Source organism: Macaca fascicularis, chromosome 16 (assembly GCF_037993035.2).
Source record: "Macaca fascicularis isolate 582-1 chromosome 16, T2T-MFA8v1.1".
Lineage (NCBI taxonomy): Eukaryota > Metazoa > Chordata > Mammalia > Primates > Cercopithecidae > Macaca > Macaca fascicularis.
In genome coordinates this window covers 64,874,305-64,888,788 of record NC_088390.1, presented here as the reverse complement: position 1 = coordinate 64,888,788, position 14,484 = coordinate 64,874,305, and positions in this window count along the sequence as shown.

Genomic DNA, 14,484 nt, shown 5'->3' with positions numbered 1-14,484 from the left:
AGAAAGAAAAAAAGGAGTGTTTCTTGTAATTCCCCTTCTGCTTTAGAAAAGCATCATTAATATTTTGGCATATATCATTCCAAATGTTCAGTTGGAATTTTACTCACTTGTCAGGTTAATATTTGAAGCATTAATTCAGTGGTTCTGGAAGGGGAGATTGTGTGTGTGTGTGAGTCTAGTAATGTGGGGAGAAGTGTTTTAATTTCACAATGACTGCGAAGCACTGCTGCCATTTCTGGGCAGGGACAGCTGTTCACGTTGGTAAAAACTCTGTTACCATGATCTCAGCCCCTGCCTCCCTTTTACATGTACAGGCTACAAAATGTGATCTGTTTTTGCAGTTTAAAAAAAATACATATTAAAAAATATTTGGCCGGGTGCCGCGGCTCACGCCTGTAATCCCAGCACTTTGGGAGGCCAAGGCGGGTGGATCACGAGATCAGTAGTTCAAGACCATCCTGGCCAACATGGAGAAACCCGGTCTCTACTTAAAAAAATACAAAAATTAGCTGGGCATGGTGGCACGTGCCTGTAATCCCAGCTACTCTGGAGACTGAGGCAGGAGAATTGCTTGAACCGGGACCCAGAAGGCAGAGGTTGCAGTGAGTCAAGATGGTGCCACTGCTCTCCAGCCTGGGCTACAGAGTAAGACTCCGTCTCAAAAAAATAAATTAAAAAAAAAAAAATTATGGCCCAGCACGGTGGCTCACGCCTGTCATCCCAGCACTTTGGGAGGCCGAGGTGGACGGATCATCTGAAGTCGGGAGTTCGAGACCAGCCTGACCAACGTGGAGAAACCCAGTCTCCAATAAAAATATAAAATTAGCCAGGCGTGGTGGCACATGCCTATAATCTCAGCTACTCAGGGAGGCTGAGGCAGGAGAATCGCTTGAACTCAGAAGGTGGAGCTTGCAGTGAACTGAGATCACGCCATTGCACTCCAGCCTGGACAACAAGAGTGAAACTCTGTCTAAAAAAAGAAAAAAAATTATTTGTTTATTTATTTACTTATTTTGAGATGGGTCTCACTCTTGTTGCCCAAACTGGAGTGCGGTGGCATCATCACAGCTCACTGCAGCCTCAAACTCCCAGACTCAAGTGGTGCTCCCACCTCAGCCTCCCAGGTAGCTGGCACTACAGGCGTACACCACCATGCCTGGCTAATTTTTTTATTTTTAGTAGAGACAGGGTCTTGTTAGGTTGTCCAGGCTTGTCTCAAACTCCTGGTTTCAAGCAATCCTCCCACGTTGGCCTCCCAAAGTGCTGGGATTACAGGCACGAGCCACCATGCCTGGCCTTAAAATAATATTTATTCTAACATTTGATAGCATATCTTTGCTCTTTTATTTATTTATTTTTGTCCTTACACAGAATAATTTCTGATCCTCTACGTTTCTTAAATTCAGACTTATTTATTATATGCAAGATAAGTATCTGACACTTCATTACACTTTCTAGTGTCATGGGACCTGAGCACTGACAGATTGAAATATGTGTCATTTGGTTATAAATCGCTTTCCTTTTATTTTTTTCTCCCTAGTATAGTTCAGGCACTAGAGTGTGATTTTAAAAAAGTAAGTGCATGAGAAGGCATATTATTTACGATTGTCATTTTAAGAGAGTAAGTGAGGTGTTACCAAATGTTTATCTATATAAAGAGGGTGTTGAGTGGGTCCCTACCCTCTTCCTGCATATTTGAAGGTCCTACCCCTCCACTTCCCAGCCCCACACCTAGCTCAGGAGGCTGGCTCAAGAACTCCATTAGAAACAGATTCACCAGGCTGGGAAGTGGAGCAAGGGCTGGGGAGAAGGGTGAAAGTGAGGTGCTGGCATGAGCCTTGCACCTAGTTCTACCCTTAGGCCACACTCTGGGGTAGAAGGGGCCGACAGGCAGACCGCCGTGGTGGGCTGGGGATCTGAGGAGAGAGGACACTTTCGTCCTGCTTCCCACCAGAAGCACGGGGAGGTGCCCCACCATCACTGCATCTGGGAGAGGCAACGGGGCACAAGGGCTCCTGGACAGATCACTGGGCTCGTGGCAGCCTCATCGCATCCTCAGGAAGGGCTCTGTGTGCCGAAGAGGTGCGATTGCAGGAATGAGGGGACTGAGCTGCTTGATCTTCGATGGCCACCCTGGTCCAATTCCTTTCAGTTTGGACTTGGACTAAATCACTTCAGCTGCTTCAGGAGGGTCACTTGCTTCTCTTAGATCAAGGTTTCCCCAACCGCAGTACTATTGACATCTTGGGTTAGATAATTCTTTGTTGTGGGAGGCTGTCCTGTGAATTATAGGATGTTTAGCAGCATCTCCAGCTGTACCCCCTAGATGCCAGTAGTCCCTCCCCAGTTGTGATGATCAAAAATGTCTCCAGGCTGGGTGAGGTGGCTCACGCTTATAATCCCAGCACTTTGGGAGGCCAAGGTGAGTGGATCGCTTGAGCCCAGGAGTTTGAGACCAGCCTGGGCAACATGACAAAACCCCATCTCTGCAAAAAATACAGAAAATTAGCCAGGCATGGCAGTGTGCACCTGTGGTCCCAGCTACTCAGGAGGCTGAGGTGACAGAATCACCTGGGCCTGGGAGGTCAAGGCTGCAGGGAGTCAAGATCCCACCACTGCACCCCAGCCTGGGCGATGGGAGTGAGACCTTGTCTCAAAAAAAAAAAAAAAAAAAAAGCCTCTGGGCATTGTCAAACATTCCACTGGGAGGTAAAAATATCCTGGGTTAGAACTGCTGTCTTAGATGTTGAATAAGTCTATGGACAAGTAAGTGTACTTTTGCATAAGTTATGTTTATTGTTTATGTAGGTCGGGGTGTTCCATCTTTTGGCTTCCCTGGGCCACAATGGAAGAAGAAGAATTGTCTTGGACCACACATGAAATACAGGAACACTAATGATTGTTTTGGGCAGCATTTAAAGCCATCCTGCGCTGCATGCAGCCCGTGGGCCGCGGGGGGATAAGCTTGATGTAGGCGTAGTAACAAGGTTTTGGAAACAGGACAGTGGGCAGAACCTAATGCTGAACCCCAGAATTAGGTAAAACTGCATCCCTCTTCCCTCGGTGGAGCTGGGGCCATGCCTGTAATACTCAGGGTGAGGTGTGGTGTAGCAATTTAGAATACATACTTTTTGCAGGTGGGCCAGCTCCCCAGAGAAAAGGAATCAGAGGGCTGGGTTACACATGCCTTGTTCCTCCTTCAACATTCATCAATCAAATCAGCAGAGGCATGGAGAAAGGCATGGAGAGGCATAGAGAGAGGCGTGGAGAGAGTCCTAGAGTTTTGGGCCAGTGGGGTTCTCTGCTCGTGGAAGGAAACATCAGCAGTGGGGAAGATGTGTCCCAGCAAAGATAAATGAGCCACAAGACGGGAAAATTTGGATTCCTGAGCTACCACTTGGAAGACAACTGCCCTGGACAGCCACCAAGCGTGCGGCAGACTTGGAGTGAGCAAGCGACAGACTTTTCTGTGTTTAGCCACTGAGATCTTGCAGTTTGCTTGTTGCTGTAGCACAGTATAGACCACCACCATGCTTTCTGTTTTCTGTCACACATTCATCCTCTAGTCTCCCCTCAGCTTCCCTACCCTAGCTGGTTGCAAACTCGATTTTTCAACTTTCTCTGTCAAACAAATCTGAAAACTCCCTTTCTTTTTTTTTTTTTTTCTTTTTTTCTTTTTCTTTTTCTTTCTTTTTTTTTTTTTTTTTGAGACAGCAGGATCTCACTCTGTCACCTAGGCTGGAGTGCAATGGCGCGATCTCGGCTCACTGCAACCTCCACCTCCTGGGTCCAAGGGATTCTTGTGCCTCAGCTTCTTGAGTAGCTGGGATTACAGGCATGCACCACCATGCCAGCTCATTTTCTTGTATTTTTAGTAGAGACAGGGCTTCACCACGTTGACCAAGCTGGTCTCAAACTCCTGACCTCAAATGATCTGCCTGCTTCGGTCTCCCAAAGTGCTGGGATTACAGGTGTGAGCCACCGCACCCGGCCCCTTTCAAATTTTTTATGTTGACCAATTACTTCTGGGAATGGCAGGGAATATGATGGAGGAGGGCAGTAATGGGAGACTGGTAATGCCTTGGAAGCTGAATCAGTAAATTCCCACATTTACTGATAGGTAAATTTCAAATCTTCTCAGAAACTTTGAAGGCTAACTGCAATGTATTATCCTGGACTGGATCCCAGAACAGAGAAAGGATATTCGTGGAAAAACTAGTGAAAGATTAATAAAGTCTGGAATTTCCCTAATAATAACGTACCAGTGTCCATGTCTTAGTTTTGACAAATGTATCATGATTATGTAGGATGTTAACATCAGAGAAAACAGGGGGAAAGGTGTTCAGAAACTCTCTGTACTATCTTTGCAACTTTTATGCAAATCTAAAATTATTCTAAAATATAAAGTTTGTTAAGAAAAAAGAAAGTATACCGGGGAGACTGAGGTGGGAGGATCACTTGAGCCTGAGAGGCCGAGGCTGCAGTCAGCCGTAAGCATGTCACTGCACTCCAGCCTGGGTAACAGAGCAAGACTGTCTCAAAAAAAAAAAAAAAAAAAAAAGAAAAGAAAAGAAAAAGAAAGAAAGAAAGAAAAAAGAAGAAGAAAAAGAAAAAAAGCAGTGAAAAGCTATTAAAAAAAAAAAAAAAGCTAAAAAGAGCATGGGGGTTCCCAGGCGTAAGTGTGCATGCAAGTGGACAGGAAGCCAGAAAGATAAACTCAGTAGCAGCTGAGAGGAGGAACTAGGAGTCTAGGGCCCTCTGGGGGCGGTGAATGGAATCTGGCATATTTTTGGTCACATTAGGCTGGGACCCCAAAAGGCTATACAAACCAGACCACCGTGGACTTCCACCCAACTTTCTGTCATTTAGGTGCCCCCGGAAACTTCAAGCTCTGAACTTGAATTAAAAGTGGTTCTTGTCTGGCAGCACCTTCCCCATCCCTACCCTCGGGTACCTTAAAGGTATCACAGCGAAAAATCCTTTCTGGAGGAAAATAGCATCAGCCTAAGCTGATCATTTTTACAAACAGTTTTTTCAAATACCATCTAATATGTAATCAAAGATAACCAAATCTATGAGAAGACTCAATAAGCAATAATATGCAGAGACAACGAAACAGACCCGTGGGGACTCCATATACTGTAAAAAGCAGGATCAGCCTTAACACAACTATTCTTACTGTGCTCAAGGAAGTAAAAGTCAAGCTTGACATTTTTGGCAGGGAACTGGAAAGAATAAAAAGTGACAGCAGATTTGAAAAAAGAACAACATAAGAATTCTAGGACTGGCTGGGAATGGTGGCGCATGCCTGTAGTCCCAGCAACTTGGGAGACTGAGGCTGGAAGATAGCTTGAACTCAGGAGGCGGAGGTTGCAATGAGCCGAGATCACACCATTGCACTCCAGCCTGGGTGACAGAGCAAGACTCTGTCTCAAAAAATAAAAATAAAAATAAGAGAAATAGGTAACAAAAGCCACGAACAGCAGGAAAAGTTATAAAAAATCTCAAAAAACAAAACAAAACAAAAAAACCCCAAAACCCCAGTACAGTAATTTCCCTTCTCATTGAGAAGTAAATGGAGCTGAGCCTGCCCTTTCTCCACTCTCTTCTGACTTGCCCTCTTGCTTCATGCCTGGGCCCCAGCCCATTGCTCCTCTTGGAATTATTTCTGGTTTCCTATGGTGTCTGGGCTGAAAGCCAAATGCAATGACAATGCACACCTGTAGCCTGAAGCAGATTCTCTCTGTCACCTCTTCAAGGATCGTTGGCATTCTTTTTTTTTTTTTCCAGAGCATGCTTGGTAAACTCTCTTCTCCCTGTCCAGATGGACCCGAAGTCATTCATTCCTCTGGCATTGAGCTCATCTTGCTGTTCCCTCTGCAGCTGCTCTAAACGAGCACCTTGACCGAGCCCTGGCTGGGTGAGGCGACTTCTGCCGTGGGCTTCCGGCCATCTGGTCCAACTCTGCCCACGCTGCACCTGCCCTGTCCTAGGATGCAGCATCTCCCAGCACTCCCGCTCCAAGCTCTCATTCACTCAGACATCTCTCTCTGCTTATCGTTTCTTCCATTCTGCTTGCCCAAATATCCTCTGGACTAAAGGACATGTACAAATAATATTTTAACAAACGTTACCAGATCATGTCCCAGAAAGTTCGCACCAAATAATATTCCTTCCAAATGTGTAAATGTTTTTTATTCACCACATCCCTGACAGCACTGGATGTCAACAGACATAAACATTTTTGTCTTAATAGGTGACAAGGGACATCACTTCCTATTTTGGCTTAGAATTATTTGATTATGACTGAGGTTGTGCATCTTTTGGATGTTTTTTTTCCTTTTTTTAAAAAATGGGAGATCAAGCATCAGTTTTGTGTTTATTGGCTATATTTTTTGGTATTAGACTATTTTCTTTGACTTAATTTTTTTCATCTTTTCTCATTTATTTGTGTAAACTCTTTTAAATTGAGGAATTTATCATATTGCATATGATATCATATGTTGCAAATAATATTTTTACCTATAAAATGTTTACCCTTTTTTTAGTCAGACATATCCACCTTTTTCTTTATAGATTTGGACTTGGAATTTACTTAGAAATGTTTCCCTCACTGCGGCGGGGCGTGGTGGCTCACACCTGTAATTCCAGCACTTTGGGAGGCCGAAGCTGACGGATCACGAGGTCAAGAGATCGAGACCATCCTGGTCAACTTGGTGAAACCCCTTCTCTACTAAAAATACAAAAATTAGGCTGGGCGCGGTAGCTCACACCTGTAATCCCAGCACTTTGGGAGGCTGAGGGGGGCGGATCACGAGGTCAGGAGATCGAGACCATCCTGGCTAACACGGTGGAACCCCATCTCAATACAAAAAATTAGCTGGGCGTGGTGGCGGGCGCCTGTAGTCCCAGCTACTCCGGAGGCTGAGGCAAGAGAATGGCGTGAATTGGGAGGCGGAGCTTTCAGTGAACAGAGAGCGCGCCACTGCACTCCAGCCTGGCATCAGAGCGAGACTCCGTCTCAAAACAAAAGCGAAGCAAAGCTGGATCCCTACCTCACTTCTCACATAAAAATACTTTCTCGGTAGATTTATTTTTATAATCTTGCGGAGGACGGAAAGTGATCTGCCCGCCTCCGCCTCCCAAAGTGCTGGGATTACAGGCATGAACCACTGCACCCAGCCTTTTCTCTCTCTCTCTCTCTCTCTTTTTTTTTTCATAAAGAGTAGCTGGTTGTAATTGTCGCCATACTTTATTTTATTTTGAGACAGGGTCTTGCTCTGATGCCCAGGCTGGAGTGCAGTGGCATGATCACGGCTCACTGCAGCCTCTTATCTCCTGGGCTCAAGCGATCCTCCCACCTCAGCCTCCTGAGCAGCTGAGTCTACTTGCACATGCATCAATCTTTTTAAAATTTTTTAATTTTTAGTAGAGACTAGGTCTTGCTATGTTGCCCAAGCTAGTCTTGAATTCCTGAGCTCAAGAGATCCTCCCGCCTCAGCCTCCCAAAGTGCTGTGATTACAGGTGTGAGCCACTTCCCTGGCCTGTCCCCACATTAAAAAAAAAGAAAAAAATTCCTCTCCTTCCACTTAAATGTCACCTTTCTCAAATATTAAAAGACAATATACATGAGGACTATTTCTGTTCTTTCAGTTCTGTTCTATTTGTCTAGCTGTTGATTGCCTCTTTAGTACTAAACTTTATTAATTAATTTTTTTTTTTTTTTGAGACAGGGTCTTGCTGTGTCACCCAGGCTTAAGTGCAGTGGCGCGATCATGGCTCACTGCAGCCTCAACCTCCCGGGTTCAAGCAATTCTGCTTCAGCCTCCTGAGCATCTGGGACTACAGGTGAGCACCACTACACCCAGTTAATTTTTGCATTTTTTGTAGAGATGGAGTTTTGCCATGTTGCCCAGGCTGGTCTTGAACTCCTGGGCTCAAGTGATCTGCCTGCTTCGCCTCCCAGAGTCCTGGGACTACAGACTCAGTACTAAACTTTAAAAATTGTTTTCATATTTTTACATCCCATCTCCCCTGGTCCCAAAACTCTTTTTTTTCCCGGAACTTTCCTATTATTCACCAATGTTTATTTTTCCTGATGAATTGTGGTAGCATTTAATAAATTCCCTTTGAAAAATCATTCTTATATTTTAATTGGAATTGGATTGGGTATAAAGATTATTTCAGAATGAATTAATATAATTGCACTATTGAACTGTTCTTTCCCTAGCCATTTGAGGTATATTTTGTCTTTTATGTCCTTCACTAGAATTTTCCAGTTTTTTCCCTCAAATATCAATAGGTCTTTCATTTTTCCTATTAAGTTTATAACTTGGAATTTAATCTTACTCTTGATATTTTAGTTTGGATTTTTTCTTTCATTATATTTTATAATTATTTTTATTCATAGGAAAGTCATAATTTTTTTTTTTTTTTTTTTTTGACAGAGTCTTGCTCTGTCACCAGGGTGGAGTGCAGTGGTGCAATCTCGGCTCACTGCAACCTCTGACTCCCTGGTTCAAGCTATTCTCCTGCCTCAGCCTTCTGAGTAGCTGGGATTACAGGCACGTGCCACCAAGCCAGCTAATTTTTGTATTTTTAGTAGAGATGGAGTTTCACTATGTTGGCCAGGATGGTCTCGATCTCCTGACCTCTTGATCCGCCCACCTCAGCCTCCCAAAGTGTTGGGATTACAGGCATGAGCCATCGCCCCCGGCCGGAAAGTCATAAATTTTTAATATCAATTGTATACTCTGCCATCTTAAATTTTTGTCATCATTTCTACTAGCTTTTCAGTCAATTTCTTTGGGTTTCAAGGTATACCTTTTTATCACCTTTTTCTAATATCTATGTCTGTTGTTTCTTTTTCTCATCTGCTGATATTGGCCGACATTCAGAGTGATATTAAATGATTCATATTGGTAGGCACTTTGAGGCTTGATTATTAGAGATTCATAGGATTCATACACATAAGATACGTCCTCTTGATCAACTGATTGCTTATCATCATGAAATATCCCCCTTTATCCCTGGTAATATTCCTTGTTTTGAGGTCTACTTTGCCATATATATATATTTTTTCCTTTTTCTTTTCTTTTTTTTGGGGGGAGGGGATGGAGTCTTGCTCTGTCGCCCAGGCTGGACTGCAATGGCGCAACCTTGGCTCACTGCAACCTCCGCCTCCCAGGTTCAAGCGATTCTCCTGCCTCAGCCTCCCAAGTAGCTGGGAGTACAGGCGCACGCCACCATGCCCAGCTAATTTTTGTATCTTTAGTAAAGGCGAGGTTTCGCCACATTGGTCAGGCTGGTCTCAAACTCCTGACCTTCTGATCCGCCTGCCTCGGCCTCCGAAAGTGCTGAAATTACAGGCATTAGCCACTGTGCCTGGCTCACTTTGCCTTATATTAATGTAGTCATTCCAGCTTATTAATTAGTGTTTCCATGGTAAATCTTTTTAAAATTCATTTTCTTTTAGGATATCTGTGTCTTTATTTTTCAAGTGAGTTTATTCTAGAAAGCACATTAAGTCTTGCTTTTTAATGTAGTCTGACAATCCTTGCCTTTTAATTGGAGGATTTAGACCATTTACTTTTTCTTTTGTTTTGTTTTTGTTTTTTAGACATGAGGCCTCACTCCGATGCCCAGGCTGGAGTGCAGTGGCATGATCATGGCTTATTGCAGCCTCCATCTCAGGGCTCAAGCAATCTTCCCACCTCAGCCTCCTGAGTGGCTGGAACCACAGATGAGTGCCACCACACCTGGCTAGTTTTGTTTATTATTATTATTTTTTTAGAGATGAGGTCTCATGATATTGCCCAGGCTGGAACTCCTGATCTCAGGTGATCCTCCCGCCTTGGCCTCACCTACACGTGTGAGTCACTGCACCTGGCCTAGACCATTTACTTTTAATAAGAACAACTTTTTTGTTTTAATTATTTTTTTGAGACAGAGTCTTGCTCTGTCACCCAGACTGGAGTGCAGTGGCATGATCTCTACTCACTGCAACCTCCACCTCCCGGGTTCAAGCAGTTCTTTTGCCTCAGCCTCCCAAGTAACTGTGGTGGCATGTGCCACCATGCCCAGCTAATTTTTGTACTTTTAGTACAGATGGGGTTTCACCATGTTGGCCAGGCTCGTCTCAAACTCCTGACCTCAAGTGATCCGCCTGCCTCGGCCTCCCAAAGAGTTGGGAGTATGGGCGTGAGTCATTATGCCCTGTCTAACTTTTTATCCTATTGATAGATTGTCTTACATGGAGTGAGAGTAATAGCTTTCCAAATATTAAAAAATTTAATTTCCAAATATTAAATCATTTTTAGAATACACTCTACTTCCTCATGGGGTGTTATTCTTTTTATGCTCTGGTGAATTTGTTAGCTGACACAGTTTTTAGGACTTTTGCACCAATATTTATAAATGTGACTCATTTGCAAGTTTTTCTTTTTGGCCTTTTTTGACAGGTTTTAGTATCAATGCTATTACAAAAAGAATTTTGAAGATTTCCCTCTATTTCTACCTTCTAGAAGAATTAAAATGTGTTTCTTCCTTAAATGTTTGGTGAAGTTATCCTGCAGAACTAGCAGGACCTAGTGATTTTTGAGGGAGCACTTGACAGCTCTACTCTAGTAACATTGATCTATTAATATTTTATCTTTCTTTTGAGGTAGCTTTGGTAATTTTTAAAAATAATAAAGTGGGTTTCTGACCTAATGAAGGCCTCTGACCTCAGTCATGGCACCAAGATGACAACACACCAGTAATCATACAGTATGTACTTCTTTTGTGTTTGCCTTCTTGCATTCAGTCTATCTATCTATCTATCTATCTAATTTTTGAGATGGAGTCTTGTTCTGTCGCCCAGGCTGGAGTGCAGTGGTGTAATCTTGGCTCATTGCAACCTCTGCCTCCCAGGTTCAAGTGATTCTCGTGTCTCAGCTTCCCGAGTAGCTGGAATTAAAGGTGCCTACCACCACATCTGGCTATTTTTTTTTTTTTTTTTTTTTTTTTTTTTTTTTTTTTTTACTAGAAATGGGGTTTCACCATGTTGGCCAGGCCAGGCTCATCTTGAACTTCTGACCTCAAGTGATCTGCCTGACTCGGTCTCCCAAAGTGCTGGGATTACAGGTGTGAGCCACTGTGCCTGGCCCAATCTATTTTGACGTTTATCCATGTTGTTGCATGGTAGGGATAGTCTTTGAGTTGTAGTTTGTTTCTTTTTATTGGTGAGTAAATATACCATTGTATGGATATACCACAAGTGAATGGATATTTATCCATTTACTTGTTGATGGACACTTGAATGGGATTAATGCCCTTATAAGAGAACTTGAAGGGAGCACCCTAACCCCTTTGGCCCCTTATGCCACATGAGGACACAGCGTTCATCCCTTTATGCCCGTCTTTCTCTTCCACCATGTGAGGATACTTATCCAATGCCATCATCAGAGAGGAACAGGCCCTCACCAGACACTGAACAGGCTGGCCCCTTGATCTTGGACTTTCCTGCCTCTAGAACTGTAAGCAATAAATTTGTATTACTTATAAATTACTGTGGTATTTTGTTATAGCAGCAGAAACTGACTATGACAGGTTTTAATTTGCATTTCCTTGATGACAGATGATGTTGGATGAGTGCTTTCTCATATGCTTATTGGTTATTTGTATATCTTCTTTTATGAAGTGAGTGTTCATCTCTTTTGCCTGTTTTTTTGATTGGGTTGTTTGTCTTTTTATTGAGTTACAGGAGTTCTTTATTCTGGATACAATTTCTTTGTCAGATATATTTCTTCCTAGTCTCCCAGTCTGTGGCTTACTTCCCTTGCTTCCCCTCCCCTTCCCTCCCCTCCCTTCCCTTTCCTTCTTTCTTTTCTCTTTTCTTTTCTTTTCTTTTTGAGACAGGGTCTTACTCTGCCGCCCAGCCTGGAGTGCAGTGGCACAATCATGGCTCACTATAACCTCTGCTTCCCAGGCTCAAGTGATCCTCCTGCCTCAGTCTCCTGAGCAGCTGGGACTACTGGCACAAGCCAACACACCTTGTTAGTTTTTGTAATTTTAGTAGATACCGGCTGGGTTTTGCCGTGTTGCCCATGCTAGTCTGGAACTCCTGGGCTCAAGCCATTTACCCGCCTTGAACTCTTAAAGTGCTTGAAGGGATTACAGGTGTGGGCCGCTGCACCTGGTCCCTGGTCCTATTTTCTTAATAGTTTTTTTTTTTTTTTTTTTTTGAGACGGAGTCTCACCCTGTCGCCCAGGCTGGAGTGCAGTGGTGTGATCTCCACTCCCTGCAACATCTGCCACCATGCCCAGCTAATTTTTTGTATTTTTAGTAGAGAAGGAGTTTAACCATGTTAGCCAGAATGGTCTCCATCTCCTGACCTTGTGATCTGCCCGCCTGGGCCTCCCAAAGTGCTGGGATTACAGGCGTGAGCCACAGCGCCCGGTCTTTTTTTTTTTTTTGAGATGGAGTCTCACTCTGCCACCCAGGCTGGAGTGCAGTGGCCTGATCTTGGCTCACTGCAACCTCCAGGGTTCAAGCAATTCTCCTGCCTCAGCCTCTTGAGTAGCTGGAACTACAGGCGTGTGCCACCACGCCTGGCTAATTTTTTGTATTTTTAGTAGAGATGGGGTTTCACTGTGTTAGCCAGGATGGTCTCAATTTCCTGACCTCAGGTGATCCACCCGCCTCAGCCTCCCAAAGTGCTGGGATTACAGACATGAGCCACTGTGCCAGGCCAAGTGTTTTTTGATGAGCAGGAGTTTTAAATTTTGATGAGGTCCGTTTATCAATTGTTTTCAGGGTCCATGCTTTTTTTTTTTAGTTTTTCCTTTTTAAGAGATGGTGTCTCTTTGTCACCCAAGCTGAAGTGCAGTGGACCAATCATAGTTCACTGCAGCCTTGAACTCCTGGGCTCAAGCAATTCTCCTGCCTCAGCCTCCTGAGTATGTGGGATACAGGCTCATGCCACCATGCCTGGCTTTTTTGCATCCTTTCTAGGAAATCTTTCCATACCCCAAGATTTACTGTTTTCTTCTAGTAGTTTTATCAATTTGCTTTATATTTAGGCAAGTGATCTCTCTTAAATCGTGTTTTGAATATGGTGTGAGGTAGGGATTGGGTCCCTTCAGGCACATAAATATCTACTTGTTCCAGCATCACTTCCTGGTGTTCTTGTCCTAAATCATTTGACCCCATATCAGATGGTTCTCGTTATCTTTCCAACACTAAGCATTGCAGCTAAAAATGTGTCTCATGCAGTCTCTCTCCACTCAAAAAGTGTGGTCTGCAGACCAGCAGCATCACATCACCTGGGAGCTTGTTAGAAATTCAGAATCTGGCACCACCCCAGCATTACACAACCCCCTAGTGAGTCTCAGGCAAGTTACATTTTGAGCGGCAATAGTGTGGATATTTTTTGAGGAATGAGGATATTTTTTGAGGAATGAGGGGAAACGTCATCATGACATTTGCTGCCTCTCACAGCCTCCCCATGCACTACAGCCTGTGGGGCCTGCCAACCCATTTTCCCTGGTTCCTGGGAAGGATTTACTTCCAGACTTGACCTCTGGGTCCACCTCTCCTGACATGTGCTGTGCTGTTCTTTGCTGCTGGGATTGAGGGAAGGGGGCCCACTCACTCACCCACTCCTCACTTTCTAATACCCACAACCACCTGTTCACTCGCCCAGCAGTTCCTATGCTCTCCCCTATACACATTCTTCCACCTGGAACCTCAGTTTTCTCAATTGCAGAACCAAAATAATAATGGTCTTGCTATCAGGAACTACTGTGAAGGGAAGTGATCTGAGGAGTACCTGGGCGTAGAGACAGCACAATGGAAGTCAGTTATTGTCATGGCCATTTCAGAGCTCTTTTTCCAGTAAAGCCCTTGGATGCTGGTGGCCTCTGGTATGTAGCCTCACCCCCCTGCAGCCGGGCAGAATGGAGTCCCCCTTCTCTCTAGCCTGACTTCTCCTCCCCTGCTCCGCGCCCTCAGGGCAGCGTGCACTGATAAATCTTTCCCAGCGCGTTGCATTGTTACAGCGAGTTGCCCTCGCATCCGACCGGCCCCCAGCCCCAGCTAGGGAGATCTTCAAACCCAGAATCTCTGCCTTGGTCGTCTTTGAAGCCCTGGCCCCTGGCACAGCGCCTGGCACCTGGAGGGTGCTCAATAAATGTTTGCAAAATCGAATTCTCTGTTGAGCAGGTGTCCACCCCTCCACTCGAGGAGGGTGGGTTGTGCGGCCGGAAGGGAAGGCTGGCTGTGTGCCAGGGCGGGGGGGGACACAGGCAGGGGGCTCAGGGAGCGGGAGAGCGGGAGGGGGTACGACGCCGGCTAGCGGAGCCCGGCCCGGGGGGGCGGCGGTGCCAGACGCGGAGGGCGGCCTCTGCTCCTCCCCCGCCTCCTCCCCGCGCCGCGCCTCCTTAGGCTCCGCCACCCCCGCCCTGCGCGGCAGCCGCAGGGAGGGGCCCAGGAAGGCGGAGCC